The sequence below is a fragment of the Anser brachyrhynchus genome, assembly GCF_964034855.1.
Source record: "Anser brachyrhynchus genome assembly, chromosome: 9".
Classification (NCBI taxonomy): domain Eukaryota; kingdom Metazoa; phylum Chordata; class Aves; order Anseriformes; family Anatidae; genus Anser; species Anser brachyrhynchus.
This window is the reverse complement of record NC_137703.1, coordinates 3,924,527-3,943,853: the sequence shown is the minus strand read 5'-3', so window position 1 is coordinate 3,943,853 and position 19,327 is coordinate 3,924,527. Positions and strand designations below refer to the sequence as shown.

At 35.1% G+C, this 19,327-nt stretch overlaps 1 long non-coding RNA gene across 2 annotated transcripts in view; it reads left to right on the top strand.

The window, feature by feature from the left end:
- Positions 1–19,327, top strand: part of LOC308199690 — a 67,446-nt gene that overhangs the window by 27,169 nt on the left and 20,950 nt on the right. Inside the window, exons 4-8 of one of the 2 annotated variants that reach the window (XR_013954868.1) lie at positions 2,170–2,245; positions 2,667–2,784; positions 9,539–9,634; positions 11,500–11,622; positions 15,888–16,094. This is a non-coding gene — a long non-coding RNA (uncharacterized lncRNA). Of the gene's footprint in view, positions 1–2,169; positions 2,246–2,666; positions 2,785–9,538; positions 9,639–11,499; positions 11,623–15,887; positions 16,095–19,327 lie in introns of both variants that reach the window. The other variant, XR_013954869.1, reaches the window with a different exon arrangement.

The window sequence follows — 19,327 nt, the reverse complement described above, 5'->3', positions numbered from 1 at the left end:
GATGAATTTTGTGCTGGTCAGAGATACATCAAGATTTTTTATCATTAACTGATCTCTGTCTCTCACTCACTGCCATATACATAACTTTTGAGACTATACAGGAAAGCCACAGTAAAAGTGCATATTTGGCACTGACATTATCTAAAACAAAACAATTGGAAAGTAGCATCTTCTTCAAACCTTTCATGGTTCTATTATTTTAATGTCAATCTCAAATTGTAAAATGTCATATCAAGCCACGTCTGATATTTTGAAATATTACAATTTTCCAAAATCATAATAAAAAGAGTGGGCAGAAACAACTACCTCAGTCCTTGTAGCAATGCTTCTTTTTTCTTGGAAGAACAGCCATAAAGTCAAGGCCAGATCTTTCATTTATTCTTTAAATAGTGGATGCAGTTTTGGAGTTCAAGGTGTTTTTCTTGCAGGTTTTCATGTACTATTATCAAAGCCAGATATTATTATATAGTTCTTTATATATATATACATATATAATTTTATTTTTAATGAACTTTTTGCATAAATCAATAAATCTGGAAAAGAATAACCTTTACTTAAATCTAACCAAAGGTTAGATTTGAATCCCATTACTAATTTTGGTTAGAAAATGTAGGGCTTGGAGAAAGCGCTAGAAGTCAGTGAGGTTTGCCCTCTGGGTTCAAGGCAGGATCAGCTTTCCTAACACATTTCTGACAAATGCTTATCGAATCTCACTCCCTAAGTCCTGCCACTGGGATATTTGCGCTTTACAGAGAAGAGACTGACTCCTCAAGTACCTCACTTACATGCTGTACAGCAAACAGCTGTTATGATAGCATAGCAATAACCTCATATCTCCACAAACCTCCTGTTAATTCACAGAGCTGATCTTTTTGAGTTATACAAGATACCCAGAAATGTAGGTTGCATTGCAATACTCCTAAATATAAACTTCAAAATGTATTTTGTGCCTGTCAGCATTATATACTCAAATAAAGAAGGAAACTGATGCTGAATGACTGATTTGACTAGACATTAGTCTGGTAACTTTTGCAACTGAAACTTTTTGCACCTTTTTTTGTGAATTATTCACCAAGGGTAAATAGTATCCCAGAGAAGTTGATTAAATAATTTTGGAATAATAAGGCTTAGAACAATGCAGCTCATTAGAAAGCATTTTGTAAACAGAAAATAGTACCATCTTTATGAAAAAGATCACTTCCCTTGCTGCCTCCGTTACCTCACACCCAGCCAAACCAACAGGAGAGTGGCATTGATAAGACACTGTGAAACTTCAGTGAATAACCTACAGATGGATTAAAACTCCTCATAAAGAGTGCTTCATCTTCTGTACTGTACCTTAAGATGCAGCTGGAAAAGAAATGTTTGCTTTGAAGCCTTCATGAAAATGGCAGGTTTCAAATAATCTGTAATTAGCCGTCACAATCTAACACATTTTTTTCCACAATTTTCAAAGCAAAGGGCAGACATCTCTACCCAAAATGAATAAACAGGTTTAGTCAAGAAAGAAATTCTATCTGCAAGATACGTTTCAATCACAAAATTCTGTTATGAAAAGTTTGCAAGTCAAAGGATTTTGTTGTTGTTGTTACTTTTAGCAATATCCTCATCACTGAGGGCAGACTCTTTTTTTCTTTTATATAGCAAAGAGTGCGTTTATTAGCTGCAATGCATTAGCAAATACAAACACTTCTGCCACTGATATTAACGAATATTCATCTGTTGACACTCATTTGTTCTGTAAACATCACAGAAACACATTGCTTTACAGAACGGTTAGCAAAGTAACACTTAATTTGTACTAGAACAAAGGACAGTTTCAGCGATTTTTTTTTATTATTATTTGATTTTTTTTAACTCCCTGGATACAAATATTTTTCTGAACCTTATATGAAAGATCACTAATTGATAGTCTTCACATAGGAACAAATAAAAATAACTGTAAACATCTCAACAATTATTTAAATTAGTAAAGCTTTTAATATTTAACTGCTGAAGTGCCCTAGAAGTGACTTGAAGAAACAGGAGGAAAAAAGATTCTCACGTGATGGTGGGATCCAAGAGATCCAAACACAATTCATTGCTCCTGCTCCGAAGAGTAGTTTGGCATTCTGGAAGTTAGTGTTTTGTGCTGGATATTTACCCTTATTTCTTATCTCTCGTTTGCAGTAAAGACAAATAAATGAAATAAGTTTTTAAGCACTTACTACTGTTCACACTAAAGAAGATCATGCAAATGCCTGAGGTAGGGACTATAAACTTTTTTTTCTACTCCATGATCAATTTTTGCTGTTTTTAAGACACATCATCTCCACTAACCATTGTTATGAATATCTTTTTCATTTTTAACTCAATAATATCTAAATGCTCTATCATCTTTTATGTATTTATTGTCACTGTGCATGGTGAAGTAAGCAGTACCTTTTCCATATACTATCAATGGTACAGTGAAATGTATGGCCCCAAGTTCACAGGTATTTAGAATTCTATGAGTCTGAGTTCACAGGTATTTAATGCTCTGTTCTCAGTGAAATCCACACTCTTGAAATGATACAAAACCTGCAGAAATCAGTAAGTTTAAATGATTTTGAAATCAGGTCTTTATGGCTTCCTTGGATGTATGAGATTCCAAACAAGAATTTGAAATCAGGTTCCTCGTTGTGTAGGTTACAGGAAATACAACGTTATGACCCTGTATCAACAGTTTTCCAAGGAAATTCAGTGCTGAAAGATCAACTGAGACCTTCATCTGGTAAAAGTACATTTCTCCCACCCCTACTAATAGTGAGTAACATTCATTATTCTGAACATTTTAAGATAGACTGAATGATCAAAGCACCTATTTACACAAGTACCTATTTATGCTTTATTTTCCGTTCACGATTTTCTTAGATAAGTTTTGGCTTGCAAAAATAGCTGTGAAAATTGAAGCCAAGGTGAATTTGTGGTTTGAATTCATATAGAACACAGTTTGTTTTATTCACCAAGTGGTCATTAGTACAAGAGTATTTGCAAATTACCAGCGAGAACAGTCTTTTATGCAGTCCTGCAAGATCTGTATTTTTATATATATACGTATTTTGTAATGACTAAGAGGTGATATTTTTCATCTATCTGAAACCTGATGGGAACTTCTAATACTGCAGAAACAGCTAACATCCATCAGGTCCATAGGTGCAGTACTAACTTGGAGGTTATGTCACTGTCTAATGAATTATTGCTAACACTTTCTCCAAGGGTTTGGTAGCCTTGGGAGGTTTCATTGCAGATTTTTTTTTTATTTTTTCTTTATGTGAGATACAGTGAGATCACAGCACTGGGTGACATAAATAACTGTATGTCAAGTAAGCATCTAGCACTCTCATAACCCATGACTATTTGGACACTGAGGAAGCATACAATTTATAATAATATATCAGCTCTGTTTCTGCAAACAAGTATGTATTAAACTCACATTCTGCATTTGCTCAATTTGCTGGGCTTCAGACTAGAGTAAGGAATCTGTTATAAAACATCTGTAATAGCCATCTGGTAAATAGCATAATTTGTTACATAGCAGATAGAGGAAAAGGGAGGTTTACAGTGGAGAGCTATATCAATAAGTGCCTTAGTTTCAATCACAAGCGCATCACTTTTTTATTTCTTCACATAAGGTGATAATGAAGAATGATGACCTCATGTCTAGACCTAAGCTTTTAACTTTGTTGCAGCTCTGGGGGTTTTAATGTTTTTCAAAAAAAAAAAAGCAATCAATCAAGTGCCAAAAACTGTCTGGCTAATTACCTCTGAGATGTTCTAAAACTCTCTATTCTTTCCTCATAGAAATGTAGTATTTATAAATTGCTTTGTTGAAGCACAAACTAGGTTATGATCGCGGCCAATTCTCTCTTCACTTTTCTTTGCTTCTGCTCTATACTTGTGGAAGTGCTAATATTGTGAATCTTAATATTTGACAATGTTTCTTTCTAACTGAGATAGCCATCACTATTTCCTCCTGCACATTTCTGGAAAACAACATATTTTGGTAGTCTCATAATATAATAGTAACAAGGATATTCAATTTGTGAGTATCTCAGGAAGGGAACCTAAGGAAGTGTAACTAATGAACTCCCATTCACCCAAAGATGTTGTTTCAGCCAGGGTCTTGTGAGATAAATATCAACAATGATTTGACTAAATTTAAGTTTTTTTTGAATTATCTACTAATCTGTAAATCAGAGGTATTTCAAACAGAACATGCAATCAAATTAGTAATTTTAAAAATAGGCTAGAAGGGACCTCTGGGGGTTTTGGAGTTTAATCTGCTGTTCCAGGTGGGGTGAATTTCAGTGCTAGAGGAAGAAATTCAGGGTTTTCTTTTCAGCTGAATTTTGAACACCTCCAGAGAACAAAATTCTCCCAACTCTTTGGGCAACCTACTCCAATGCTTAATCACTGTCACAGTGAAGAGTTTTTTGCTTATGTCCCTTTCTACCTGCTCAATAGCTATCTGCAGTTGGGGCAGCATTTGGCTTTCTGTATAAAGATCTCAGTAAGAGGCTAAAAACTCAGAGCAGCAGTCTTAAGGTTAAGCTACACAAGATGATGTTTTAAATTTTTATGTTTTGGTCCAGATGCCCTAAAGGGTTTTGTTTTTGTTTGTTTTTGTTTGTTTGTTTATTTGTTTTTCTAGTAAATTTTTGGAATATTTGCAAATGTATGTCTTTACTGAAATGAAAATATACAAAAATAAAGATCAGCTTTAAATCTATGAGGTTAAGTTAAACTTAGCTCATTTGGTGAGCTAGTATCCTTCTGTAAATATTATGTTTAGTGGAACAAATAACTGACAAGCCTAAACTTTCAATCCTGAACTGGTGTTCACACATTCAGAGTCTGATCAGTAACTCCACTTATGAGCAACTATTTGACTAGGAGGTCATCACGGGCCAAGAAGGTGTGCTTTCATTTCATGGACAGAATCTAGCAAGGTAGAAAAATAGCTAAGATCAAAGAATACGCAGTAAGGCTCTGCAGGAATATCCATCATTTTATCGGGCTAGTAGGACTACAGGCAAGGAGACCCTTGCAAGCACACATAACTAAGCTAAGTGTGCACGACAGAACCATAAATCAAAACAGTCAAAGTATAATTTCCAGATTACTGATATGAAAAGCTCCCTAAAATATAATGAAGTCATTCTGGACTCAAAAACCTTACCCAAAAAGTGAAAACTGGAGTATATAACTCAAAAAAGGGATTCCAGTTATTAGAGGATTTCTGAATATTTGTGACATGTGAAGGAAGCTCCTAGCCCAAGAGAAACAATCCAGTTTTTGAGAGAGGAATTCACTGACAGAAATCCTTTATAGGAACCTAAGTGTCTCACTCGATATCAAAAGGTACTGGCACTAGATCTGTACGAGTGGAAGGTGCAGTGGGTAAAGGGAAGCCGATGTTCTAAATGGAAAGCCAACTGCAACTGACACACTTGAGTCCATGCAAACTACAAGATAACGTCTTCATTAGAAACTGGGTATGCAGAACAAATACGTATTTACACATGTATATTTGGAAAATAAGGGCATATATTTATTTTAAGCCACTAACATAGCTGCTCTCTCTAGCCAAATGCCAAAAGTATCTGTAACATAATCATATACACAGTGTAAACTGTTTATATACTGGAAATGTTTTATTTTATCTAAATGGGACACGAAGTAAAATATAGTCTCTATAGAAGATTTAATGAGACATCTGAGAACATAAAGAATGGAGAAAAGGTTTCTCCATTAAAAACCCTGTATTCCAAAATTATTGGACTTTTAATGCTTTTGGAAACAGAAAAAATTTTGAAATGTCAGGGTATCTTATATAAATTCTCTAGCAAGAAAAACTTAATCTTTTTATACCGAGACTAGCTTTTTCTTCCTGTTTATTAGTTTTAAATATGTAGCTGTTTGTCACAATTTTGAGCTGTACAACTGCATCTTTCTTTTCTTCCTTCCTTCTTCTTTCTCTCTCTCTCTCTCTCTTTCTTTCTTTCTTTTTTTCTTGACTACAAGCTTATTTACTCTGCTATGCTCTTATAGCTGAGTTTATGTATAGTTCTGCAAAGATTAAACATTAAACCAGTCATAGGATAATTCAGAATTGAAAGTACCCAGAGGACATCTAGTCCAAATGCTTCCTTCAAATAATTAATGTACATTTTTTCATCTCAATCTAAATATTTGTGGGAAAAAAACAGATTTTTTTTTTCTTTAATTGATTGATTTCAACATTGCATTACATGAACATTTCTGAAGTATCAACAATGAGGAGTAAAAAAATGCCCTAATCTTTCTTTTGTGTTAACATATTAAATATATATAATACTTTTGTGACAGTGAAACAAATGATGAAAAGTTTGAAGTTTATAATTAATTTGAATACAATATAATAAACACACAGTATGCAATGAGCTGCTTTTTTTTTTTTTTTTTTTTTCCCTGAGTAAACTGAAGTACTGAAGTAAAACTCCAGTATTCTTAGAACATCAACAAAATCAGGAAATGATTGCAACTGGCATTTATAATAAGCACTAGTTATGGTTGATGTATGAGATAATTATAATGCTTTGCAGGAAAATCTAACAAATCCCAGAACAGTTACTCTGTAAAATCTATTTTTATGGAAATTAGGGTATTAATATTGCATCCATTATAGCAAGAGGGCTATACGGGCAATTCTGACAGTCCCAATCAAAAGTGGTGTCCACTCCTGAAACGTAATTATTCCTGAAGTTTTGCACACATAAAATAACAGGTGTTCCATTTTCTAAAATGAATGCTTTAATATTAAAATGTGAAAAACTTTATAATTTGCACAGCTTGATGAACTTCAAGAGACAAGCACCTGTTTTGACACAGAGGTTAAAAGACTAAATAAATTGTGGTAGATGCAGTTTAATATTTTGGGACTCAATAATGTAACAAGAGTTCTAGTTTGAGTTAAACTTCTGGCATATGTAGCACCACAAGACTAACCAAAGCTCTGGATATATATGCGTGTTATAATGCTCAGTTATAATGAGCAATGCCTTAATTTTAATTATACAGTTAAATTGAAAAATCCCATTATCATTTTTAGAACAGGTTAGTAAACTGGAGTTACTTTTAATTTACACAGCCCAAGGAAGGAAAGCTGGTTATTGGTTTTCCATTTACAATTCTTTATCTTTTATGGATTTGAAAAGCAGAAGACAGAATATCCCCTAGAGAGCTGACAGATAATTGTGAGAATAACCTGTCATTCCTAATCTTGGTTTTAAAGTGTTTCTTGAATGCTTCAGGTCCTCTTTTCCTGGGAATGCTTGTCGAGTTTTCATCTCTAAAAGATGATAGAAAGCTATTAATATGACTTTATGCTTGTCTGAGTTCCCCAAGGACAAGCTTTCAGTATTAGATATCTAAGATAGGCATCTATAATCCATTTTGCATCAACTAGGACTGCATTTGGACATTTGCAAGAGATACATAACTTACTTAGAGATACATAGAGATACGTAACGTAACTTAATGCAGATGCCTAATTTTAAGTACTATAGCAAATGGTTCTGGAAAGTATCCCAGTTCTCAATAAGTAATTTGCTTAACCTTGAACATAAAATTCCTCTGAAACCAGTATAACTAGCAAATTGCTCTCATATTTCCTGGGGTCAGAGTTGATTTAGAAACTTAGAAAAAAGATCATATGGATTAGATAGATCTCAGTCTTGAGAACTGTCAATAATCTGCCATTTTTGCCACTGGTACTTCAGTTGTAATTTCTATCACCGATGTTAGGACTTTTTAAAATAAAATAAAAATGAATAGAAAATACCCTTCTGGAAACAGTGATGGTGAACAGATCAACTTCTTCGCCAGATATGCCACTAGAAACAAGTTTTGCCTACACTTTCAATTATTTTTTATTGGTCCCAGTTGCAATTTAAGCTCAAATTCGTTGCAATTTAAGCTCAAATTGCAACATATTTTCTTCTTTTTAAAAAATATTTCTATTCAGCCATCGCCCACTAAACATAGTTTATCCATATAGTTTACTCAGGTGTCCTAGTCTCCCTGATATTATAACATTTTTTGTCATATCAGAATAAGAAGTAGAATCATAAAACATAAGGTGGAACTTTAATAAATCTTTGCATAAGATCCTCCGTTTTTGATTCAGAGAAGCTGACACACTCTTCACTCAGGTCTTGAAGGTATTAATTCCCCTTGAGTCAATTCTCTAATCCTTTTGTTAGAGTTCTTCTTCTGTACCTGCTTCTTTGAGAAAAGCCGTTTCCCTATAGAGTAAGATATTTCCAAAAGAGAAGTGATATGAATCTTTGAGGAGCTGAGTGACTACCACATGAATAGAAGATAATGGGATATATTTTATCTGGATTGAGAAGCATCTGCCAAGTACATCTCAGAGGAGCTGTCTGTTAAGAGGAGTTTAGAATAGATTGTTTACTCCATCAAATATCAGCAGAAACTCTACTTTTGCCTTGATTTCCTCCATCTATATTCTCAGTTGTTAAAGCACAAAGAGATTTTAGAGAGAAACAAGAAAATATTACAGCGTAATGCAGCAACTAGAGGGAAAGAATAGGCTTTTACTGGTAAGAGAATGAAATTACTTACTGTCCTGTTTCTATAATCTCCTGTTCTTTTTCCTACCTAGGGCTTGTAATTAGAAGGATTAAGGTCTAGATACAAAGCCTGTTGCTACTACTGGGAATTCTGATGTCAGCAGGGTTGAAATCCAGCCCATGAATACAGCTTTATCCAAGAAGGGAAATAAAGGCCCAGAGAGGTCTCTTTGCTTGATGTTGTTTTTGTCATTGTTTTGTGTGTTTTGTTGTTTTATTTTAACTTAAAACATAAATTCTCAATTCCTCAAAAATATGAACGTCTATTAAGTGAACGGATTAATCAGTTTTGGCATATGTGTAATCATCTTGGTAAACTGAGGCCTTAGTAAGGACCGATCCATGTGCCCTGATAGTAGGGACTCCTGAAAGCATGTGAGAAGAAATTAAAGTTGGGGCATTCCAAAGAGCATTATCCTTGTATTAATATAATGTCTAGAATGAAAATATTGATGAGAGCCTGGTAAAAGAAACTGGGTTTCTTACATTTTAATTTCTTCATTAGATTTTTAATTTATTTCATTTCAAAGGGTTTAACTCTTTTTTCCTTCAAGAACCTTTTGAAAAGTTCATGGAGCCACTACAGAATTAAAACAGTTTGGTGGGTGCTATAGCATACATTATCTCAAAGATATTATTTTACCATGAACAGCTTTTAAAACTTAATCACCTAACCAGCACGCATTCCTAATTGATCTTTCCCTCTAGGACTGCTACATTTTCTTGACCTTTTAATAACTGATGGTTTTAGAGAAAAGATTTTTCAGATAGCTTCTTGAAAGTCAAAAGAAAATCTGAGCTATATTTGCAAGTTCCAAAGAAGACATACAGCAAGTTGTGGCCTTATCAAATTCTGATTTCGTTTTGCTTCCCATGTGTTGCAGCAACTCTTCCAAGAAGAGAAGTTGGACACCGGGAGCAGCTGAATTATTCTGTGTATGAGGAAGCTTATTTGGGAGACATCACCTACTGCTCCCTCTGTATGTGAGTGTGTGGGAATTATTTAGAGTTTGAATACTTTTAAAATCTCAACTTTTCATAGAGTGTTCTGAATTTTAAAATTATTCCAGAAATGAAAATGACATCTATTTCAAGTTCACATATCAACAGATGCTAAACACATATGAAGGAACAAGTGGGTGTTGGTTTTTCACCTGCCCTGTCTCTTGTACTAAGCCCTTTCAAACTATTAAGTTTCAGAAGTTTTCTTCAAGTGTTTGTAAATGAATGTCATCTTTAATTCCATACAGTTGTAGATTTCAGGTCTTTAGTTAACTTCGTTCTCACACTCTACCTGTGTAATTTTTTAAATATAGATTTACACAGTGTGGGTAACACCCTTTAAAAAAAAGTCTTTGAAATGACTTCGACAAAGTTGCTGCTGCTTTCTTCAGCAGTGATGTGGCCCCATGTGTGGAGGTTAGGATTGGATAACATCTGCAGTGCCTGCTTTATTCTTGCTTACGTATCCAAAGACAGCTGCCTCTTCCAGCAGCCAGTCATGCATGTAATTGTAGTTCTGACTGGTTGAAGCCTCCTGCTTAAGCAGTTGTAATGCTGACAAGATTGTGACCTGCATCACTGGCAGAGTTTTTCCACCTTTCTGTGAAACACGAGAGCCCAATATTGGCTACAGTTTACTCCTTGAGCTTTGTACTGATACAATGCTACTGTCTTCAGTAGCATTATTTTAGTGTGAAAGTGGACTTATGTGGTGAAAATCTGGGCTGAATTTTCAAGTAGGAAAATATTTTCTGAAGAGTTAAGTGATAGATATACTACTTACTTTTGAAAGTTTGATCTGGCCTGCCTATATGTTTCATCTGCTTTCTATGCTGAAAGAAAGATTTGTTTATAATTGCATTTGTTTTTTGCTTAGCATATGTTTAGGTAAGAGTACTTGCCAGAAAATCTGTATGAAGTATTCTTCTTGTTCCTCCCTGATATAATATTAATTGCATGATTCCTCCTGAAAGAATGTGGGTTTATTTGTTTCATTGTGATATTAGTAAAATTTTGCACCAGCTGGAGGTCAACAATTATTCATTTTGAATTAGAAGGCGGGATATTAGAGTAATTTAAATGGAAAGGGCTAAAGGTATGAAAAGTATTCAAGAGAACTGAAGTTTGGTATTGAAAGATCTTGGTTTTACTACTGATTCATGAAAAAAAAATATGCAATTGCCTAGAGCCGATGGTAAATCTTAATAATGATCACAGCCAATTTATTTCAACAACAGCAACTAATGAGGAAGGAGAAAGAGGTTTGAGAAGTTCCAAATCCACTATAGAATTGGAAGACATAACAGCTATATGATTTGCTTTAGTTGGCTTGCCTGACAAATGAGTCATCAATTTGGAACTGAAATCTATTATTTTGACTAGTCTGAGACAGAAGCAGGATTCAGAAGTTCAATAGTAGCAAAAGCCCCAGTTGTACATTCAAGAAAATCTCAAATCTAACTAACAAGTGCAAAGTTACCAGTGGAGGTATAGCAAGGATGACTAAATCTATGTGAACTATCAAATCAGCAAGCAAAAAGGCGCTTAAGAGACATTAAACTTAGCTGCCTTGAAAATCACTGCAAAGTCAAGTAAAATCTAAGTAAAAGTGAAAGTTAAATAAGTAAGCATGTAGCTATTGTCACCAAATGACTGGTGGATGACACTGAATACAGCAGCATATGCTTATGTTTCTATCAAAGGGACACGTCTTCTTGGGATACAGAAATGGGGCAGTTAGTATGCTTAGCCATACTACTGATGATGTTATTTATCTGAATTTTTAATTAATTCCAAGAGCGTATTGAAAATGTTAACAAACATTTGATTGTTGGTTCTACAGTATTTTCCTGACTGTGCAAACACTGGGCATTTGTGCAGAGAGCAAACCTCTACCAGTGCATGGCAACCCAGTGCAGTCCAGTGTGTTCCTGAATACATCAGCTGAGCTGTAAGAATGTACAAGGTGTGTTCAGATTCATTACTCTTAACTGCACTTTAAAAAAAATGTTCTTGATCAAAATTTAACTGACTTCTTAAAATGATGTCTTACCTAACCAGGAAACAGCTGTACATACGCTCCTGCTTCTTCTGTATATTTCCCATGAAGATTTCACATTGCTGTGACACTAGCCGTACACAATGAATTTATTCTGTGTTTGAAATACATTCACAGTGTTGTAGTCATTTATTTTGACAACACAGTCATCACAAAGCAACAGAGTGTGTAAGTTCTTTGCTGCAAGGGAACGTGGGATTGAATGTTTGAGTTCCCTTGTGAAAATGAAGCTGAAAAAAAAAAAAAAAGACACCTGAAAGGTGACAGTTTTAACATCTCAAGTGAAGAAGCAGTTCTTGCAGTGCTGAGACCTTCATGAGAAACTTTAATGTTCTTGTTTTGATTCTCCAAAAGCATGAGCACTTTGGAAACTGCTGAATACATTAAGACAATAAGCATACTCCTTTATTAAACTATTCCAAAGTTTAATAGTTTTTCCTTACTCAAATATCTTAAATATATAATGTGCTTTTATATCCTTGGAAATCAATATCAGAAAATACTATTCAGTTTTTGTATCTTCACAACTCACCTTCACTGAATTACAGAGTAATTCAAACTGATTTAGAGAAACCAATAGTTGAGCTGACTATCAAAATTTAAGTTGTCTATCCAACCAGGTTTCTGTATAAGCACAATAACTGAAAACCAAACTGATTGTTATAAAAATAAGGTAAAATAAGGGGAATATTAATTATATTAATTTTAGTCTGACCTGATAGTTTGCTTATTAGTCTGGTTAAAAAACTTAACGCTTGTCTCCAGTCTGTAGTCCCTTGGTGTACATCACGTGGGTTGGGTTTGGATCATTCTGATTCAGATTTATGATGCAGAGTAAAATTCTAATCTTTTGTGGGGTGCACTAGGTCTTTTGGTGATTTATGCTATTGAGAAAAAAAATGAGAACACTCCCCCTCCCCCTAGCTTGTCCACTCAGGTCCCAAGTAGTAAGTCATCTATCCATTAAACTCACGCAGAAATTATTCCTTTACTTTTACTTCATTGCTTTCAGACCTGGTCATAATGCAAAGTTTTTCTGGTAGTTGAAATCTTAAGAAAGAGGCAGATTCATCAATTATTTTGCTTGAAAAAAACTGTTAAATTGATGAGACTTCAAAATGAAGCTTAAGAACTTACTTCACAAGTTCTAAAAGCCAAATTTTTCCAAACCCATGTGTATAAAAGGCCTTAGGCATTAAAGAGATGGCAATGGCTACACCAAAGCAGAGTTGTATTTTCTCTTACATCAAATAGCATCACTAATTATTTCATTTGAAAAGTATTTTCTTTTGATGAGTTTTTTCAGAACAAAAGTTTTCTTAAGTATAATAATTTGTATACATAATACATCTTAGGAGGAATGGCAGATCACAAAGTGATGAAGGCAACTTAAGCTTCATCAACTCATTATGCAGGAACAAAGTGGGAGATGCTGAGATATGAAACGGAATGGGAAATTACATGAGAAGAACAGTGGCCTGTATTTCTCTCTTTACAATACGTAATTACTTTCTAGTACATCTGTGTATTGTGTGGTGTCCACTTTGATACTCTTCCCTCTTTAAAGACATGAAATCTTCTCTTCCTTCCATTGAAGTCCAGGGCAAAACTCCTGCTAGTTTCAGTAGGGGCAGAACGGAGCCCATGGTTCCCTCTTCCCCAAGGAGAATGCACTGAGAATATTTGCCATACCATATACTTCAGCAGTTCAAAAGCATTGTTCAGAAGATAGGCTATTCACGTTTTGTCAAGTGAAAAGTTTTCAAAAGAGTTCAGTCATGAATTATGTAACTGAGGAAACTCTCCATGGAAATCTAATTTTGAATCACAAGCGTTTTTATTCTTTTTTTTGAAAGTGGCCAAATGTTCATGCCTGCTTATGAATTTATTTTTAGCTCTGTTTTCTCTTCTGATCTGACTGACCAATGGTCCGCTACAGATTTGCAAAATTTTTCATGTCACAAAAAAAGGAAATATTATGTCCTCTCAAATGCACATGTTGATAATGAAGAAATGCTTAAAGGGTTTTCAGTTTAGTCACCAAATTCTTGTGTGAAATTTTGTGGAAGTCTGTGTTTTGGTTTGCATTTTTCAAAAAGAGACTTCCTCCATTTGACTATTTAAATTTCAATATCTGTGTGTATAATCTCCTTCCTCTTAATTTTCTGTACATCACAGACAATCAGAGATGGGATGTGAGGTGAAAAGTGGTTTGATTAGGTATTACTGATTTAGGTACTAGTCTTCTCACAAACTATCCTATCAAAAAAGAAGAAAGATGGAATTTCATCTAGTTAACTTCATAGGCATTGCGTGTAGTGCTTGTATCACCTTTATTATTATTATTATTATTATTATTGTTTTTTACTCAGAAGTTTCATATTTGTATCTAATCTTTATATTGCATCAAAATCCTAATATCAAAGAATATAACATACAGTTTTATATGTAGATACACACTGTTTCTCTTCCTTGAAACACACTATGACTTTTTGTGATTCAATATCTTGAAAATATATTTTAGGAAGAGGATATATTTGCCAAGATAAAGAAAAAAAAAGATTTCAGTAATCTTGCATTTAATCAAAAAAACTATTTAATAGAAGAAGTAGTGTTGATTAAATTCACTCAAAAAGAAGGTGCACATCCTCAAAGGATCCTCATGCTGTTCACACAGAAACTACTCAAATATTGCAAGTAATAATTGGATAAAGAAACTTTATATGTTCCACTCTTCTGAAAGGTCATTAAGAGATAAGTAATACACAGGTAATAGGCAGAAACAGTTGACATATCACATCTTGACTCCTGAGGGGGATCAGTGCACAGGGCACTAGAAACAACATGCTATTTAGTTTGTGTGACCACAGGATGCAAATTCGGAAAATGAATAGGACAAATTCCCATCTTAGTGCCACCAAAGTAACTCAGGGATATCCCAGCTGCCTGTGGAGGAATGGCTCTGAATTGACAGTGCAGGAATGAAGAAGAGGTCTTGGTCGGGCACCAGGAGCATTCAGCAAACTGAAATGCTTTGAGAATAAATGCGTCCAGTGGAGTAAGATGAAGGGGCTCTGGTCTTCACTTTTACCATCTGGTTCAGGGTTAGGATTATCATCCCCCAAAAAGATTCCAGGAGGACCAGCGTACTGTAAGACTGATTATAACAGAGATATGCATGCATATACAGTATGAAATTTCGGCTATATTTAGATAATGGAGTTTAGCTATTGGCTTCCATAATAGCTGATTACAAGAACTTTGTTTTCATAGTATATCTATACCTCCTATTCTGTCAGGATAGTATGAGGAGAGCAAATTGGAAATTTTATCCTGTGAGAGGCACTGAAACTACCTGAAGTGTGTGTCCACGTTGTATCCCAACAAGACAAACTACACGTTGGCCTTGGAGAAAGAGGACATTGGGGAAGGGATCCCCACATGCTCCAGGGACCCTCTATCTCCTCAGACACTCTCAGAAAAAAAAGCAAAGCTCAACTGAGATTGAACTGAGTTTGTGTGTGTTTTAACACAAACTAAGCAGAAAACTGCCTCCAGGATGTCTAGGGTTGCAGTTTATTCAGGGACCACAGTTATTCTGTACTGATGTACAGGATCCTCTGAGGGCTGAGGATTGCCCAGTCTCTGACCAGCTGTCAGGTCAAATCACAAAGGTGTAGCTAGAAAAGATCATGTCCCAGTTCATGGTAAACCTTTTCAGATTCTAGAGTGCCCTGTGCTGTGAGAGGAAGAGCCTCTATCATATACTGAGGGTACCTCTGCATCCTTGTTGTCACCTAGTGTCAGACAGGGCAAGAGCCAGTGCTGTGTCAGCGAGGAAGTAAAAGATAAGGTGACCTCTGCTCTATGGCCCCAGGAACCAGGAATCTGTCAAGAGTAGCCTATGGACATTTGGCAGGAATCGGCACCGAAAGTCAAGCGCTTCAATTTGCACCAGTGACTGTAGGCACATAAGTTAATTTTATTGCAGATAGTGAATAAACGTGTTATTACAAATGGTAATTATATAGCCTGTACTACAGATAGATCTTATTGTGTTCCTGCACTCTATCTCTGGTAACCAATAAATATATGATTAACCATACAGCAATAAAAAATAAAAAAAAAAAGAAGTCTTAAATGCAAAAAGAATGTATTCTTCTTCCATTTAGATCTTTTCAGTGCCAGTGGGAATGACTGGGAGTAAATGAAGACAGAATATCACCCACAGTCTCAGTAGGAGATTGCTTCCCACACTGACACGTGTGCTTGGATATTCAGAAGAAATTATATGCACCGAAAATACAACACATTGTGTCACAGAACCTGGTAATTTTGAAGAAAAAAAATCATTAAGAGCCAAGTTATATGCTACACCAGTAAGTATAGTTTCTGTTGACATCATATTCATCCCTAGCAGCAGGAACCTTCAGTGTTACATTTCATAGCTGTGTTTTGCTAATGAGTTTTATGAAAATGGTATTTGCAAAGAACTGCATATTTCACAACGTGCAGTCTACCTAGGACTCTTACCAATTTACTATATTTTGCTTGTTTTAAAACTTTAACAATCCTTTTTTGTACTTTGAAAATGTTTTACTTGGGTGTTTCTTTAGGATTTTTTTTTTATTATTTTATTCCCTGTTAAGTTTTGGCATGCGGTGGCAGGCTTTGTAAGGACTGAGAACAGTGATGCTGGTCATGATGAAGAATCTCTTCAGCATTGTGTTTTTCTTTCCTTCTTTCCTCTTTTTTATAGCACATGGTGCATTTTTTATCTATTATTTTTTTTTTGTCTCAGTGTTTGTACACTTCAATAAAACAAAGACTTTCAGCTTCCTGGGTTTTGGAAGATGACTGTGCAAATCATCCTGTAAAACCCTGCTGAGTTGTTTGGGGCTGGAAGAAGCATGCTGCACATAGTGTCCCTTAGTGCTTTCAATCTCAACTTTTATGACAGCTGGGAAGGAGGAAAAAAATGTGAAAGTGACAGTAAAGAGTGGAGAGGCACAGAACTGCAGTGCTCAGAGGAGATTGGAAAGGACTTGGCTTTCCCAGTCAAGGCAGCTTGTACCATGCTTTGAACTTCAAGGCAAGAGGAAAAACAGATTTGAACAGGGAAAGAAGAAATGTAATGTGTTTGCAAAGCAAAAGACTTCCATGTAGAGTACCACTGTAGAGGATAATTTGTGCTAGTGTAAAATATCAGTGATATGTGAAGTTATCTGTGACTTTTATTCTCTTTGACACTTCTCAGTCTATAGATGTATGTCATTTACATGGTAAGAATTGCCATTATGAGGTAGATGTGAGATCTGTTCTTCATATAGGTCTCATATATGCTGAACATGTGTTTACTGTCTGAAGTCCTACAGCAAGATAATAACATTTTTTTGTTTTTTAATTATGCTGCCTCTAGATTGTATTGCAGTATTGGAGCTTGCTGTCCATCTGTGTTTTGTGAGCCTGGACACAGTCAGAACAACTAAAAACATTTTAAACATTGTTGGACAGATTCAAATGCAGACATAAAAGAGAAATCCGTTTCTTACTTCTTCCTTCAAAATCAAACACCTTTACTTTTTCATTTGCTATTAAAGGCCTAAATTCCTTTATGAAACATTCATATTTTGCCAGGTATCTCTTATTTTAACAAGGGTAGAATGAAAAATTGTTTGTGCCTCCAGAGGGTTTAGGTTTAAAAGAAAAGAGATTTCTTTTCATTTTTAATTCAGGTCTGTTGCTTTATTCATTTTATTCCTTTTCCCTGCTAAGCTTTATCTCATTAAAAAAATTAAAGCTCTACCTTTCTTTTGATTAGGATAAAGCAATAGAATGCCTGAATAGTCATATCATATATATATGTATGTATATATATATATAGTGTTTGCTGAGGTAAAGCTGCATTATTCAGATCAGATACATTTTTAATTGACTTTTATGGCAACTATGCAGTCAAAAGTTATAAAGTTTATTTATAAACAGGAATATAAATTTTAAAGTTTCATGTTGAGTGAAAATCTGTAAATATATAAATTTCGGAAACAATCTTCTGAATGTGACCCATGACACATGGAAAGATAATGACTAAAAAACTCCAGTCTGCTCCCAGAGTGACAGAGCTTGACAACATTCATGGACAGCCAGCACAGTGCAAGGCCCTTCCAAGAAAGATGTTCTATGGTCAGAAAATATAAATGGAAGTAGTGTTGGATAAGCAGGGAAGATACGGATATCCAAGGCCTCCTTTGCTCCTCTGCAGCCTGTAGCGGGTATTTGCTCAGTTGCATGTGCAATCACAGAGCACAATGCCCTTTGCAGGCACTTCTCTGAACTCTGTGTAATAAATGACTTCCAGTTATATTTCACTCACATAAACATTTTGTAAGATAAGTGCTTGGCTTCCTAAATAGCCTGCTTTTTTTTGCTGTTTTTTTTTTTTTTTGTTGTTGTTTGTTTTGTTTTTCCAGGTATCTTTATCTGTGGGGTACTTCCAATAAACTGATTTAATTGGAAGAAAGGTTAGAAATCGGTTAACTTCAGCATATAAACAGTGTGAAGGGGGAAACTAAAGGAATATAAACTCAAACCAGTAGGCACACATTTTCTCAATTATTAATAAAAGATCTTATTTTTCTAATGTGAGCATCTGGTTTCTCCAAAGAAGTGTCAGATGAAGAAAATGATGGAAGGGAGTGAGCGTGATCCTTGTCACTTAACCACACAGCAGGTGCTCAGGCACTGTCACATTATTCTTGGTTTTTACTCCTACCACCAGATTTTGTCAGGTGGTTTGTTGTGTATATTTGGGGTATTTCCCATAGCTCTTCATCTTTGCCTCATGGTTAGAAGTATGTTTCTGATAGGAACAGCTTGTAAGAAAAAAGAAAGAGCAGCCTAAGAGATCTTTGAAAAATTCTGTGGGTCTTCGAGATAACAGCCTGAGTGCCAGCAGTGCATCCTCGGGATGGTGATTTTATTGGAAGAAAAGGAAAAAGGCTACTGCAGTTCTGTGACAGATGTCAAACATATCAATGGCAGGTAAAAAGCAAACTGCTTGTCTGATAGCAGGAATGAGACAAGACTTAGCAGATTAACTGCAAAATCTTTATTTACTATATCTTTATGTCAGTTTTATTTTCACAAAGCAGGGATATATAACTCTGAAGGAGACAAAAAGTCAAGCAGATTCCCCATTGGCAACTTGAAGCTAATCAACAGGCAGTCAGCAACCGCTGTGGCATTTGTTAATATTAATCGTGTTGGTGTGACACCAGGCTAAATTTATTGTAATGGAGCTAGAAATATTTTACTGAACAGAATTTTTAAAATGTCATTGCATGACAGAAAACAAATGTAATTGTGGGAAGAGGGAGCTCAAGAACCCTTTGCAGTTACAGAGAGAAACTAGATAGAAGACTCAGACAATTTGATCTTTATTATGATATAGATCTATAACAGAACTAGCATTTTTGTGTGTTTCCTTGAATTAGTCAGATTTTTCAAAGTCCTCAGTACCTGGCTGAAATGAAGGTAAATTCTGCAAAGAACTTTAAAATAAAGTGTCAAAATGCATTTTCAACAACAAAACTGGAACGTTTAATACACTGTT